The sequence below is a fragment of the Ammospiza nelsoni genome, chromosome 5 (assembly GCF_027579445.1).
Source record: "Ammospiza nelsoni isolate bAmmNel1 chromosome 5, bAmmNel1.pri, whole genome shotgun sequence".
Taxonomy (NCBI): domain Eukaryota; kingdom Metazoa; phylum Chordata; class Aves; order Passeriformes; family Passerellidae; genus Ammospiza; species Ammospiza nelsoni.
In genome coordinates this window covers 21524248-21536844 of record NC_080637.1, presented here as the reverse complement: position 1 = coordinate 21536844, position 12597 = coordinate 21524248, and positions in this window count along the sequence as shown.

The window sequence follows — 12597 nt, the reverse complement described above, 5'->3', positions numbered from 1 at the left end:
TAAGGGCCCCTTAGTGCAGTTTCCCTTTGGGGCCACACCAGCTGAGAGGACATAAAGCTGGGCTGGAAATCTGCCAGATGCCAACAAATAGCCAAGATTTGGTAGAATAATTATATTGTTTTTTAATGTTAGATTTTGTTTATATAGACAGAAAAAGAGTTTGGTGTTAATGTAATCAAATTTGTGCAAATATCCTTACCTATAAACAAATCTGACTCCTCAGCTAGATATTCCTTCCTCCCTAGATGAGGTGGGGATACAGGGTAAAGCAAGTGGTTGGAACATGTTGTTAAGGGGAAGGTCTGCAGGAAAGACAATTCCCTCCATTACTATCATCTTACTTATCTGTTTTAATCTTGAAGACAGCACAAAATATTTCCTCGGCACCCCTAACCTACCCAGCACAGCTGCACTTGCTGCATATTTCTCCTTAGCACACTGATTTTACAGGTCTTCATCCTAAAATTTGTAGGGAATAGCTCCCTCCCCTGCAAAAGATAAGGTATTGCTGCAAGTCACAGAGAAGCAATTTTGCACCGATTCCTTAAGTGTTAAAGGGAAAACCAGCCCATTCAGTTGGATTGCAGTGGTAAATTGCCTTTGCTGATACCTTTGTACAGTATTTACTATGTTTAGTGTGTAATTTGTGAACTCAACTCAGATCTCTAGGTTGTAAATTAATTTGTAAATATAATAAGAGTCTTTAAGAAACACAATAGAAAAAGCTCATTAAGGAAATTTTTCCCTAGGAAAAAACCAAACAAACTTCTAAAGACTTTTCTTTCTGATTGAAAGGCTTATACAGTCTTTCAATGTAAAGAAGATAAAAGAAGTATCTGTTTCATAATCATAATTTAGACAGCATAATAGTGTCAGAATGCAAACACTTCAAGAACTGCAGATGCTGGGTCAGTCCTCAAAAAGTATTTGATATCCCAGGCTTTGAGAACAGTGTAAGATTAGCATACACAGAGAGCAATCTTTTCATTACAAAAAAACACCCCAAAGTCCTCAAGCCACCACTTTCCTGAGGGTTAAAGCTTTCCAGTTCATTTTTATGAATTGAAATATGTCAGGTGTTTGCAAGAAAATGTGTGAAGTACTGTAACAGAATGTGCATCCTCCAGAAGAGGCATGGCCTAAGAAGAAAATTAGTGGGTTTTGCAAAGATGAACAGTGATTTAGATAATGTTTTCTGCTTGCATTTGCTTAACGAGTATTTAGCAATATCCATACTAATTGAGACCCCTGGGTACAACAGTAATAGAAATAATAAATGTATTGTGAACATAGATCAAAGTCCCCTTCTTCCTTTGTCTTAGGATTAGAAGTATGAAATTATAAGAAACATTAGAATAGATTTTTTAAAAAATAGAAATAATATTTGCAATCATAAACTTCTCTGCTGTTATCCAGTAAATTTGTAAAAGTTTTTCAATGGGCAGGCCCAGCTGTGGTGGCATGAAATCCTGCTCATTTCAGAATCAAAACCATCCCCTTCTGGTGCAGGGTGAGCAGAAGGAGTAAGACACTTGTATTTCAAAATTGGATTAAGAAGTTTATGTTTGACCTTGGTTAGAAATCAATATATTATAAGTTTTTCACCTCCTATGTATTTTACAGGCACACAGTTGTAGAACAAGCTATAATTAACCTTGCTCTATAGAACCTACTGAAGAGTCCAGAATTTTTACTTCCACTAATATGTTTCTTCTGGTTCTGGAAGTGTGATTATTAAGAAGCATGTCTTTTCCTTTAGCAATACTCACTTTATCCATTGGTAAAATATATACATGTAAGTAAAGTTGTCAGGAGGAAACTGACAATGGTAAGGACAACTAAAAGATGGTGCTGCGCTAACAAGTCATGATAGATCTTAGCAGGTGCCCACAAAGCTGCTCTATCAATCCCCTCTTCAGCAGGACAGAGGGAGAAATGAGATGGAAAAAAAATTGTGGTTTGAAGAAAAGGTAATTTACTAAAGAAAAAGTGAAGAATGCACATATGTAAGCAAAAGGGAAAACAAAAGATTTTCTTCTCTGCTTCCCATCAGCTGGCAGTGACTGGCCTCTTCCTGGGAAGAAAGGTTTTAGCATCCATATTAGTTACTCCAGAAGACAAACACTGTAAATAACAAATGCCCTTCTTTTCTCCTCCTTTCTCTTAGCTTGTGTATTTATGATAAGGTTTGAAACACCCCTTCAGTCAGTCTGGGTCAGCAGCTCTGATATTTTCCCCTCTGAGGACCTTGCCCACCCCAGCCTCCCAGTGGAGTGGTGCAATGCTGGGGTGAGAGCACGGGTGCTGTGCCAGCCCTGCTCAGCAGCAGCCAGAAACTGGGGTGCTATTGATACCTTTCTGGGTCCCAGTATAAAGCACAGCACCCTGGGGGCTCTGGGAGCGAAATTCCCTCCATCCCAGCCAGAGCCACTCACAGGTTACATGTCCACTCTCACTTCCATGAGAACTACCAGGCAGGGTACAGGGTACAGAGCACTTCAGATCTCCACCTGTCACTGCTGGCATCTACCATTCTCAGTCTTTCCTTTGTAAAGATGGAATAGGAATTCAGATCACACTCATTACCAAACTATTCCTGGAATTTGAGAAATAAACCTGGCAGAATTAGCAACATGGGATTCTGGATGCACTGTCCTGTGTTTCCTTTTCCTTTTTTCATCCAGCAAATATTTTAAAACCTGCAATTGCATTCTGGTTGTTGTTGGCACTTTTTAGTTCGGCTTCACTTCATGCTCTGGAGTCTAATTTTTCAGCCACTATAAAAGGAATAACCTTACTGAGACTGATTATGATGCCCTAGCTTCTTTCAAATTACACCCTAGCCCACAGTTGAAATCAGTGTGCAAACATATAAATATACACATAGCTTGCAGTGCTGGTCTTTCAAAAAAAACCCATTAGCAAAGACAAAATATTGAGAATGGTTATTGGTATAAGAAGCCAGACTCATATTATAATACAAAGCAAGACTTTTAAAGTCAGATTGAATAGATGGATATCCATTTCATTTAGATATAGAATTAATACACCATAGTCTGAAGAAAAAAAGAGAGTAAAATCTCATAAAGATTGTTATCTTCTTTTTCATTATAAGACTCAATTTTAAAATCTATTGAAATATGCTGAGACTTACAAGGAGCAGCTGTGGTCACTTAATTGGTTCAGTTTGGAGAAGAGAAGGCTGAGGGTGCCTAATCACAGTCTACAGCTCCCTCAGGGGGGCAGAGCTGTAGATCTCCTCTCTTTGGGGACCAGCAACAAGATGTGAGGAAATAAAGGAAGAAGTTCAGATTTAACGTTAGGAAAATGTCTCTCATCTGACAAAAGCTGAGGAAGAGCATAAGAAACAGCACTGATGAATAATGTCCTTTGATCTGGGTTAGTGGTTTGGGGGTATGCTGTGCCAGAGAGTTCATATTTCTAATTAGTCAGGAATAGCCTGGAAGTAGGAACTGCTAAGCAATTAACTGTGGGTGTAGAACTCATCAGGAATTAAGCACAGGGAACCTTTTGGTGAAATCCCACTCCTGAAACTGAAAGCAAAATGCACCTATGGATTTCAGCAGCATCGGCAATGTAGTGACTGCACCACTGACCAGTCCAGCAGCCAGTTTGTCCTTGATCTGTTTGCTTTTCTCATCCCTGATGCATCCAGTGTGGCTATCACCTCCTATTTCATGCTAGAAAGGCTGTGTAACCAGCAGCTTTTTCAATCCACAAGAGCAAACACTGAGAGTCTCAACTGATGCCCTAAAATCATGGCACAATGGATTAGTGACTCCCAGTGGGGTGGCAGGGCTCCAGTGGGCAGCACCAACCTTGTCAGCAAAGCAATCTTCATTGCTTGTGGCCTTTGGGACTGAAAAGAGTTAAAGCCAGAAGGAATGGGGTGAACTTTGGAATGATGTCACTCCTTGTGCATTGCCAAATAAATAATTCCCTGTGCCACTAAGGACCCAGTGTGGGGAGTAAAAGGAATGGTGAGCTTGTGCCATGACTGCATTCAGCTAAAGTTTGGTGTCTTCTGGTTGCTTTGTTGATGGCAGCATCCAGAGAATTCCTAAATGTTTAAAGGAGAAATGAAGTATGTTATGGATTTTTCACAGTCTTTACACAGGGAAGAGTTATGTGCAACATTAAGCTTAAATTGATTTTCAGTGTTTGAGCACTGGCCTGGACAATGGATCTAATTAGTATCTACAGTTATTTAAATAGCAGAATTGAATGCCTGGGTTGCAACAGCTCTCTTCTTGGTTTAGAATTATGTTTTGTTAAGGAAACTCTTCTTGTGGTTCTGAGGTGAATTTAATTGGGAACTGTAAACATCAAATAAAACTTGCCTTTGCTATTTAAGCTGTGATAGTTTTGTCTGAGTACTCAGCTTAGAAATAAACAATGAAAACAGAAGCCAAGCCACAGAAAAACCCAGCTGCTGTAAAGCACATCTCGTGGGAACCATAAATCTCTATTTATAAAGAGCTTAAATTTGCCATGATCCTTTGTCAATACATTTGGTCTTTTGAGGCCTTTTCCACCAGCTTTGTGCAAAGCAGGCACAAAACTGGCCAGAGTGGTACCTGTGGATCATCAGAATATTCAAATCCATTATAGTTTAAATCAGAACTCCTTTCTTTAGCTTGTGATAAATATAAAGCATCTTGTGTATTCTAAAGAAGGTAATTTGGGGCAGCACAACTGCTAAAATGGGTCCTGGGAGGGTTCTGGGTCTCTACTTTCATGTTCACCCAAGAAAACAGTCCCACAGTAGCAGGGACATGTTAAATTTACTCAGAGAAGAAAGATACCTGCCTCACACTGTGTTGCAATCCTGAGCTACTTGTTACATTTAGACAAAAAAAACTGTGTGGCTATTACATTCTCATTTCTTTTCAGAGTGAGAAAACCAGACAGATTTATAACCAAATGTGTATGACAGACTCCTCAGCTAATCCTTCAGCTTCTGAATGCCCTCAGCCTCCATGGAGGTCATGTGCAATACAGGAGCGGCAGCACCTTGCAAGTACATGAAGGAAAGGCTGTTCAGGGGCTGCAAGTTCAACAGAATCAATGACAGCTCTGGTGCAGGGCTCACACCAGGGATATCACACATTTTCCTTACCTTTCCTCACCTCAGATTGCATCCTGGATGAGTCATAGATAGAGTGTGGGGTATTTTTCTCTGCACAAACCATTATGGAATTTTAATAGCAGCCAAGTGTAATGTTAACCCCTGTGATCTGAATGATGTTCCTCTAATTTGCAATCTCTTAATTAAGGTCTGACATGGCTCAGCTATTATTTACACTTATAGTTGTTGGCCATCTGGGCTTCACTAATAAATAAGCACTTTAGTGGCTGAACTACTTAATAACCCTTCAGTGAAAGAAGATGAAAATTAAGGAAATTCTTTCATTATGAAAATATGCTGTGCCATCTAATTGTTCAAAAGCAGATGTCACTCAAATTCAATTAAGCTGTTTAATGACCTGCATGCTTATTACTAACTTGATGGAAGGTTTGACACAGTTAAAGTAAATACAAATGGCTGGTATGACTTTATCTTGTCATGTTTCTGCATTTTGCTACTTTCCCAAAATATCCATGTCAATCTGTTTTTTTTTTTCCTTATAATATAAGATAAGTGTGCATTGTGTGGTCTGAAATAAGAACTTACGAAAATTGTTAACAGACATTTTTCTTATTCTCACTTATTCTCAGAATGTGTAGTATTTTTCTCACAAAAAATATCTCAAATTATTCAAATGTGAGGCAGTTGTGAATGTTGTTGGTTAGATAGCCAGAAAACATCTTAGTTTAGTGATTTAGCCTCTTTTGGTAATGACAGATTGGAAGAGATATTAAGGCTGCTTTTTCTCTGTAAACAATGTCTTATAATATGCCAAGCTTTACAGCACATTAATGAAATCCATATATAAGTTCATCCTTGTTTATTAAGAAACAGACATGCTATATTCACTGATTATTAAAATATTATTCAGCACTTCATATTTTATAATGTGCTTTTCTCTCTTTCTTGTTTCCCTCATCCTTGTGACTTTTAAAATCAGCTAATTATTGCTTGGTTCTTATTACTTAAAAAATTAAGTATGGATGATCTTTATTGCAAACTTCAATCCTTATTACAGACCTCCTGCCACACAGCTTTCATGGCATTATGAGGTGGCAATTTCAGTATTCCTGACAGAATCATGGAGTTGTGTGCATGAGGTGTGGCTCATCCTGGCTCTGCAGTGGAGGGATAGACTTGAAGAAGTTCCAGAGGTGCTTCCCACAGCCATGTGTTCATGCCAGCTGCTGCTGTGCTGCAAAGCTTCTCCCCACAGGAGTCACTGCCCAAGTCCTTTCCTTGGCTTTGCCGTGGGCAGCAGGGTCAGCTGCACCTGCCCAAAGCAAACAGGAAATGTTCAGTGCTGCATGGGACTGGGAGAAGGGCCAGAATGGCCTTTTAAACATCTGGTTTTTGGACTAGATCTTGTGCAAGTGTCTATTTATTAAAAGCAAATTGAGTTTTTCAGATATGTTGGTAATTCCGAAACAATGACTTAAACCCAAGAAGGAATCCTGAAGTGAATCTTAATGCAGATGCTCTGGATGGACTGGAGCTTCCTGCAAAGGAGTGGAAGAGAAGCCTGTCCTTCACACACTGATCTCAGATCCAGGATCTGATGTCCAGACTCCATGATGGGAAGCAGATGACCTGGGAGCCCTGGGGGCCCAGAGCCATCCACATGGTCACAGCCCTGGAGCAAAGGAGCCTGAAAAACAAGGCTCTTCAGCATTTGCTCTGCTAGGCAGCTGGCAAGCCTCCAGCTCAATATAGTCTATGTTCCAGCAGAAGGCTTTGGACAGGATGCATTTCTGCAAAATGCTTGCATTTGGACTTTTTTTCATTTTATAAAACAATTTTAAAACTGCTTTTACCACATCCCAGCCTAGATTTTTGCTGTTTCAACAACCTGCAGTAGAACTTATGCCCATTTCTTCTCTTCCTGTAGGAATATGGTGCTGCCTGCAAAGCACTGCTCCACCCTCTAATTCTTAAATGTGTCCCTGTGTTTCAGAAAACAGCCAAAGGTACTATTTGAGTAAGAGTTTTGCCACGTGTATTTTGAGGTCACTGCAACTGTTGTGCATTACCGCGCCTGAGTGGGTCGCAGCTGGTGAGAGAGAGACAGTGAATCTTGTATCTTGATCAGAAGGCATATTTATTAAGATATTATATATAATACATTAAGACTATACTAAATAGAATATAGAGGTTTTGCAGAGCTGCTAGCTAAGCTAAGAATAGATAGAAAAGAATCTACAACAAAGTTGTGTCCAGGGACTCAGTCCCCTGGCTTGCACTGATGATTGGCCCTTAATTATAAACATAGAAAATGAGCCAATCAAGGTGAATCCTATTGCGTTCCACAGCAGCTGATAACAATTGTTTACCTTCCCTTCTGAGGCCTCTGCCTTCCAGAAGACACAGAAATCTGAAAAAAAGGATTTCTGTGGAGAAATGTCTGCGACAGTTGTGTCTTTTTAATTGGCTGTTAACATTTTGGATTGGAACCCACTCCATTTGTGCTTCTCCACATGCAGAAGTCCTTGATCTGTGTTAGGAAGTAGATGTGTTTATTTACCTATCAATGTACTAATAGCAATATTGGAAAGTAAGGACTTTATAGTTCAGACACAGCTAAAACTTGTGACATAGAAAAAGTTTTAAGTTGTTTTGGAAAAAAAGAGATTTTTTAAATTTTAATTTGGAAACATGAAAACAAATCCAATTTGACAACCAAGTACCAGAGATTTGCTAGAAACTTTTGAATAGTTAAAAAATGCAACACAATAAAGAGCAACAAAACCAGGGATTTCAAAAATATGTGTCATTCTCCTCATTTCTGTGGCTATGGTCATCATCTGCAATTACAAGTTCTGTTGGAAGGTGAATTGCAAGCATGTAAAATGTGCTATCTCTTTTCCTCCAACTCTTGTGCTTTCTCTGTTCTGCATAGTTTAAACTTCTAGGATGTTTAGCCAGTAAAATTTACTGAATTAAGCTAGGACACACATCTTCCTTAAGAAAGTTCCTTTCCTTTCCTTGGTTAAGTTCTCCTCATAGGTACTTGTCTGGGTGAAGTCTCACTTATGGGGACTCATCTGGGCAAAATCTTATCTGTCTCCTTCAGAATTAAATGTATCATGGGCTTTTTCCTAAGGCAGGGCTAGCCACAGCTCATAAAAATGATGATCTCTGCACCAAGTGCTATGATTATTCAGCAGAGGACTGAGTCTTTCACTTGGGGTATTTCATAGGAAAATGTGAACTTGTCCTGCTGGTGCTCAGAGCTGACTGAAATCCAGGTTGGAACGGTTAGCTTAGGACTGTTGGAACAGTCCTAAGCAAGGTCTGATCTTCATTTCCTGTGGCTCAGAGTAAGGGTGGTGTAGAGCTTGTGGCCCTCTGTACAATACTCTCTTTTTTCAGTCTGAAAAGAAGGGCTGATATTATCTAAGGATGTTGTATTAAAAAGGTAGTCTGAAATTACCAGAGACAATTCTGAAACTTGAACAGATCTTCAGATGCCCTCCAATACAACAGCTTTAAAAAAAATTAAGTACAAATACTTTGTGATACACTACCCAAGGACTGCCTTGTCTACTTGGTCCTTTTAGCTGTGGCTACATGTCACTAAATGCTCATCAGCAAATCCAGTTTAAAAAGTCACATTCACCATTTCTGTCACTTATTGCCACTCCTTCTTAGCTCTGATAACCCAACTTTTCATGTGACTCTTCTCACAGCTGCACTTGTGGAATAATTCAGATTAAGTGATCACTTTATAGCATTTCTTTTTAAGGATTTCATTTATTTTAGACCAGGATATTTAAAATACATATGGAGAGCTGCCATGCTCAAATCCAGAGGAGATGATAAACTTTTGGAGAGGGGGTGTAGGAGAACACAGCTGGGTACAAATGTAAATCTGGAAGTGGATTTGCTGCCAGTACAACAGCAGCTTGTGTGGAGAGAAAGCTGCTTCCCTTCAACTCGCTATAATTTAAAAATTGAAAATTCTCAGTTCAGCTCTTTAAGCATTTTTTGATGGTGAAATTCTCAAAATTCAGAAAGGATTTCCAGAACAGGAGAGTCAGGAACAGCTGCCAGGCCTTCAATGACTCTGGAAGCATGAAACAAGCCAATATATTTTGGTGAGGAATGAACACAGGTTTATTAAAGATAAAACCTCTTTCTCTGAATGTTCTCAGGCCAACCCTGCTTAAATAAGAGTAGGTAAGGGGAAAAAAAGTCAAGTTTTTCCATTCAGATGCCCTCCATTCATCTGTTTCATTTATGAACTGCATCTCACCATGAGCACACTCAGCTTACAACAGAGACTGTCTCCATGGGCCTGTCTGGGAGGGACACAACACATTTGATTCCCAAGTTTGGCAGTGGTTCCTGCCTGGATTGGCTTAAAAATTATGTATTAGTCAGATATTTTGTGTCCATTGAGACAAAAAAGGAAACACTTAGATGTACTTCTAATAGGATAATATGTTTGCTCAGGCTGAGCTTTGGATTTTGCAGAAGTGGACACATGGCTAGCCAAATTAATGAGCCTGTGGCAAACATGCAAAAACATAAATGTCATCATTTTATTGGACAGCAGTCCAGGATTCAGGAAAGACTTACTGTGCTTGATCTATGCTTGTCTCTTCTCTAGAGCAAATTTTGGGTCATCATCCTCAATTTGTGTATATTTAAGTGGATTCCCCTTTAAAAGCATCCTGATGCTGCCAGAACAATAAGGGTAAACATGAAAAGCTTAAACATCCTCCAGATATATGCCAAAGAGATTAGAATTACAAAACAGAGGATGAGTAAAATGCTCAGGCTAGAGGGCCTGTCATGAAGATCTTATTTACAAGGAAAGCACTTATTTTCCAGTATCTGCAGATAATAATAATACCCAGAATAAGAGAAATCTGTGAAGTATCTCTCAGTTCCTTCTTTTACACATTGATAAACAAAACAACATTTCTTTCAATGAGCACATACATCTTTGGCTACAGGATTTCTAGTACAATTAGAAGAGGAGATGTGATATCATTTGCTCAATTTTTTGAAGCCCTTTCCATCTACTTGCATGTACTAGATGAATGAATAGATAATAGTGCCACTGCCTGAAGAACAGCTGGGTAGAAGTTGCAACAGATTGTCTAATTTCTAAGGGGTTGATTTAACCTTAAAAATATGGCTGTGGTTCTGCACTATACAAAACAGATGGGTTGTTTGTACAATTAGGCCTTAAGTGTTAAGTTCTCTCCTTGATTAAAATGCCCAAGACCTCTATTACCAACTATCAGTTGTGTGCGTCCAGTACAGGGAAGGATTTAACCCTGAGTGTTAAACAGTGTCTTTGTCACACAGCTGGGACAGAAGGGTAGCCAGCACACTGCACATTTCTGCCCCATGTTATTCTTGCTCTTAATTTGGGAAATCAAACCATTTATGGGTCATAACCAAATTTATTTTTATCAAAATCCCACATCTCATCAAGGGCCTGACTCTGCTCCACCAGTGAACATGCCAGAATTTTTGGATTAAAAACTTTCCAAGTGATTTGTTATGTTGGATTAAAAACTTTCCAAGTGATTTGTTATGTTTTCAATTCTCACACTCTTGTCTTTAAGACCAGGACATCTCAGGCAGCAATGGCCAGACATCAATGTCTTAGTGCAAGCATCTGCTCCTGAGCCTGCAAAGCTGGAGGCTGTACTGGGCACAGATGCACAGCTGTCCATACGTGTTTTGAAACTGTTCAGACACAATTATTGTAAACTTTGATTTAATCTGCTGCTTCTATTTTGAACTTGTCAGTGCTTTCTTTTAGATCTAGACCGACTGTTTCATTTTTTAATATCTAACCTTTAAAAATTAATTTCAGGACCAACAGAAGAGTACTGATGTATTCTTTGAAAATTGACGGTGTTTTACACCAAGGAGGTGCCAGTTCTTTTGGGATCCCAGTAAGAAAGGCACTGACACTCAGAGCTGACCAGATGATTTATTAAGTATGGAAACTGTAGAGGGGTGACAGCAATCTGAGTCCCATTTGAAGCTGAGAAGTGCAGCTGTTTCAGAGTCAGAGGAGCCCATCCTTTTGGGTCACAGCCCCACACGGCATTGCTGGGGCTGGGTTTGCCAGCTCAGGTTCACTGGCACTCCCAGGTACAGACTCATCCATCACTGACAGCTGGCAGGGCTGGAACCTAAACTCAGCTTGGAAGAGTCCCAGGGACAGGGCACTCCTGTTTGGGATACAGAATAAATGGGGTCAACTGATAAGGTGATTAAAAGATGCTTTATTACAAAATCAGTCTCATGGAAAGGTGAGACCGTAAGGTTGTTACATCCAAAACCATCACATCAGAAGCTATACATCAGAAGCCATTTTAATTCTATTTACAATGCATTTTATAAATTTCTTATCCAATCAGCTACTTCCACAGAGCTCACTAGCATCTTCATAAACCAATTGTTAATTGCTACATTTTACACGATTCTGCTGCAATGTGTCTCTTTTTATGCAATCATGTAACTCTACAGAAACTTATTGCTCTATCTTCTACTTTTTACCAATTCTATAACAAGTTCTATTGTTACACTTTGTTTTCTACTATCTTGCTTAACATATTTGTTCACTTATGTGAGGCATGTTTCTACTTGCTTGGAACTTATTTCTGCTTAAACTACAAATCTTTACTCTTTGTCCCTGTTTCACTTTTCTGTTCTAAAGCATCAAGCCTCCTCCAAGGCCTTAGGTCAAACACTGTATCCACCTCTATCTCTGAGCTTGTACATTCAAGGCCTTGGGAGCTCTCTGTGCCTGCATTTCCCACACACTCCAATACTCCTAGCTCAATAAAGGTATAGTTCCCAAAGAGGTGCATACAAATAACTATGGTTGAATACATATTGAACACATGAAAATTGGTTACCTGTGAATTTTGTATGTATACTTTAATCAGTTATGCTACAGTATAAAATAGCTGTATGGTATCTATAAAAAAAAAAATCTCTTTTCAATACAGCGCCTCCTCTGGGGCCTCTCCTCTATTTAAGCAATTTGTTATGCTTTTCATGAGCTTAAGTTTTTATTTGGTATTTGGTTTAAGTTTCAGATGAAAATTCTTTACCAAAGCTGAATTACCAAAAGCAGAATATATCACTGTCCCATTTTTCCATGTGTCAGTTCAATTATAATTGATTTCCAGTTCTGATTTGCTGTGTTGCACGTGCTCTTGACAGGAGAATTTGGTACAGCTCTGTGCTTTCCTGACACATATTAGCCAATGACCTCGATATTTGAGATGAGGCTTGAGTACCTTTGCCATAGCCTCTAAGAAAAGAGTTCAGGATTCCCTGCCCCATCACATCACATCAGCTATCTCTTCACCCAGATTGAAAAGTAGGCCAGACATTCACATCTTTCTAGACCTTACAGCAGAGCTAAATGAGCTTTGAAAATTACTGCTATTTTTAAACTGCCTTGAAAAGCT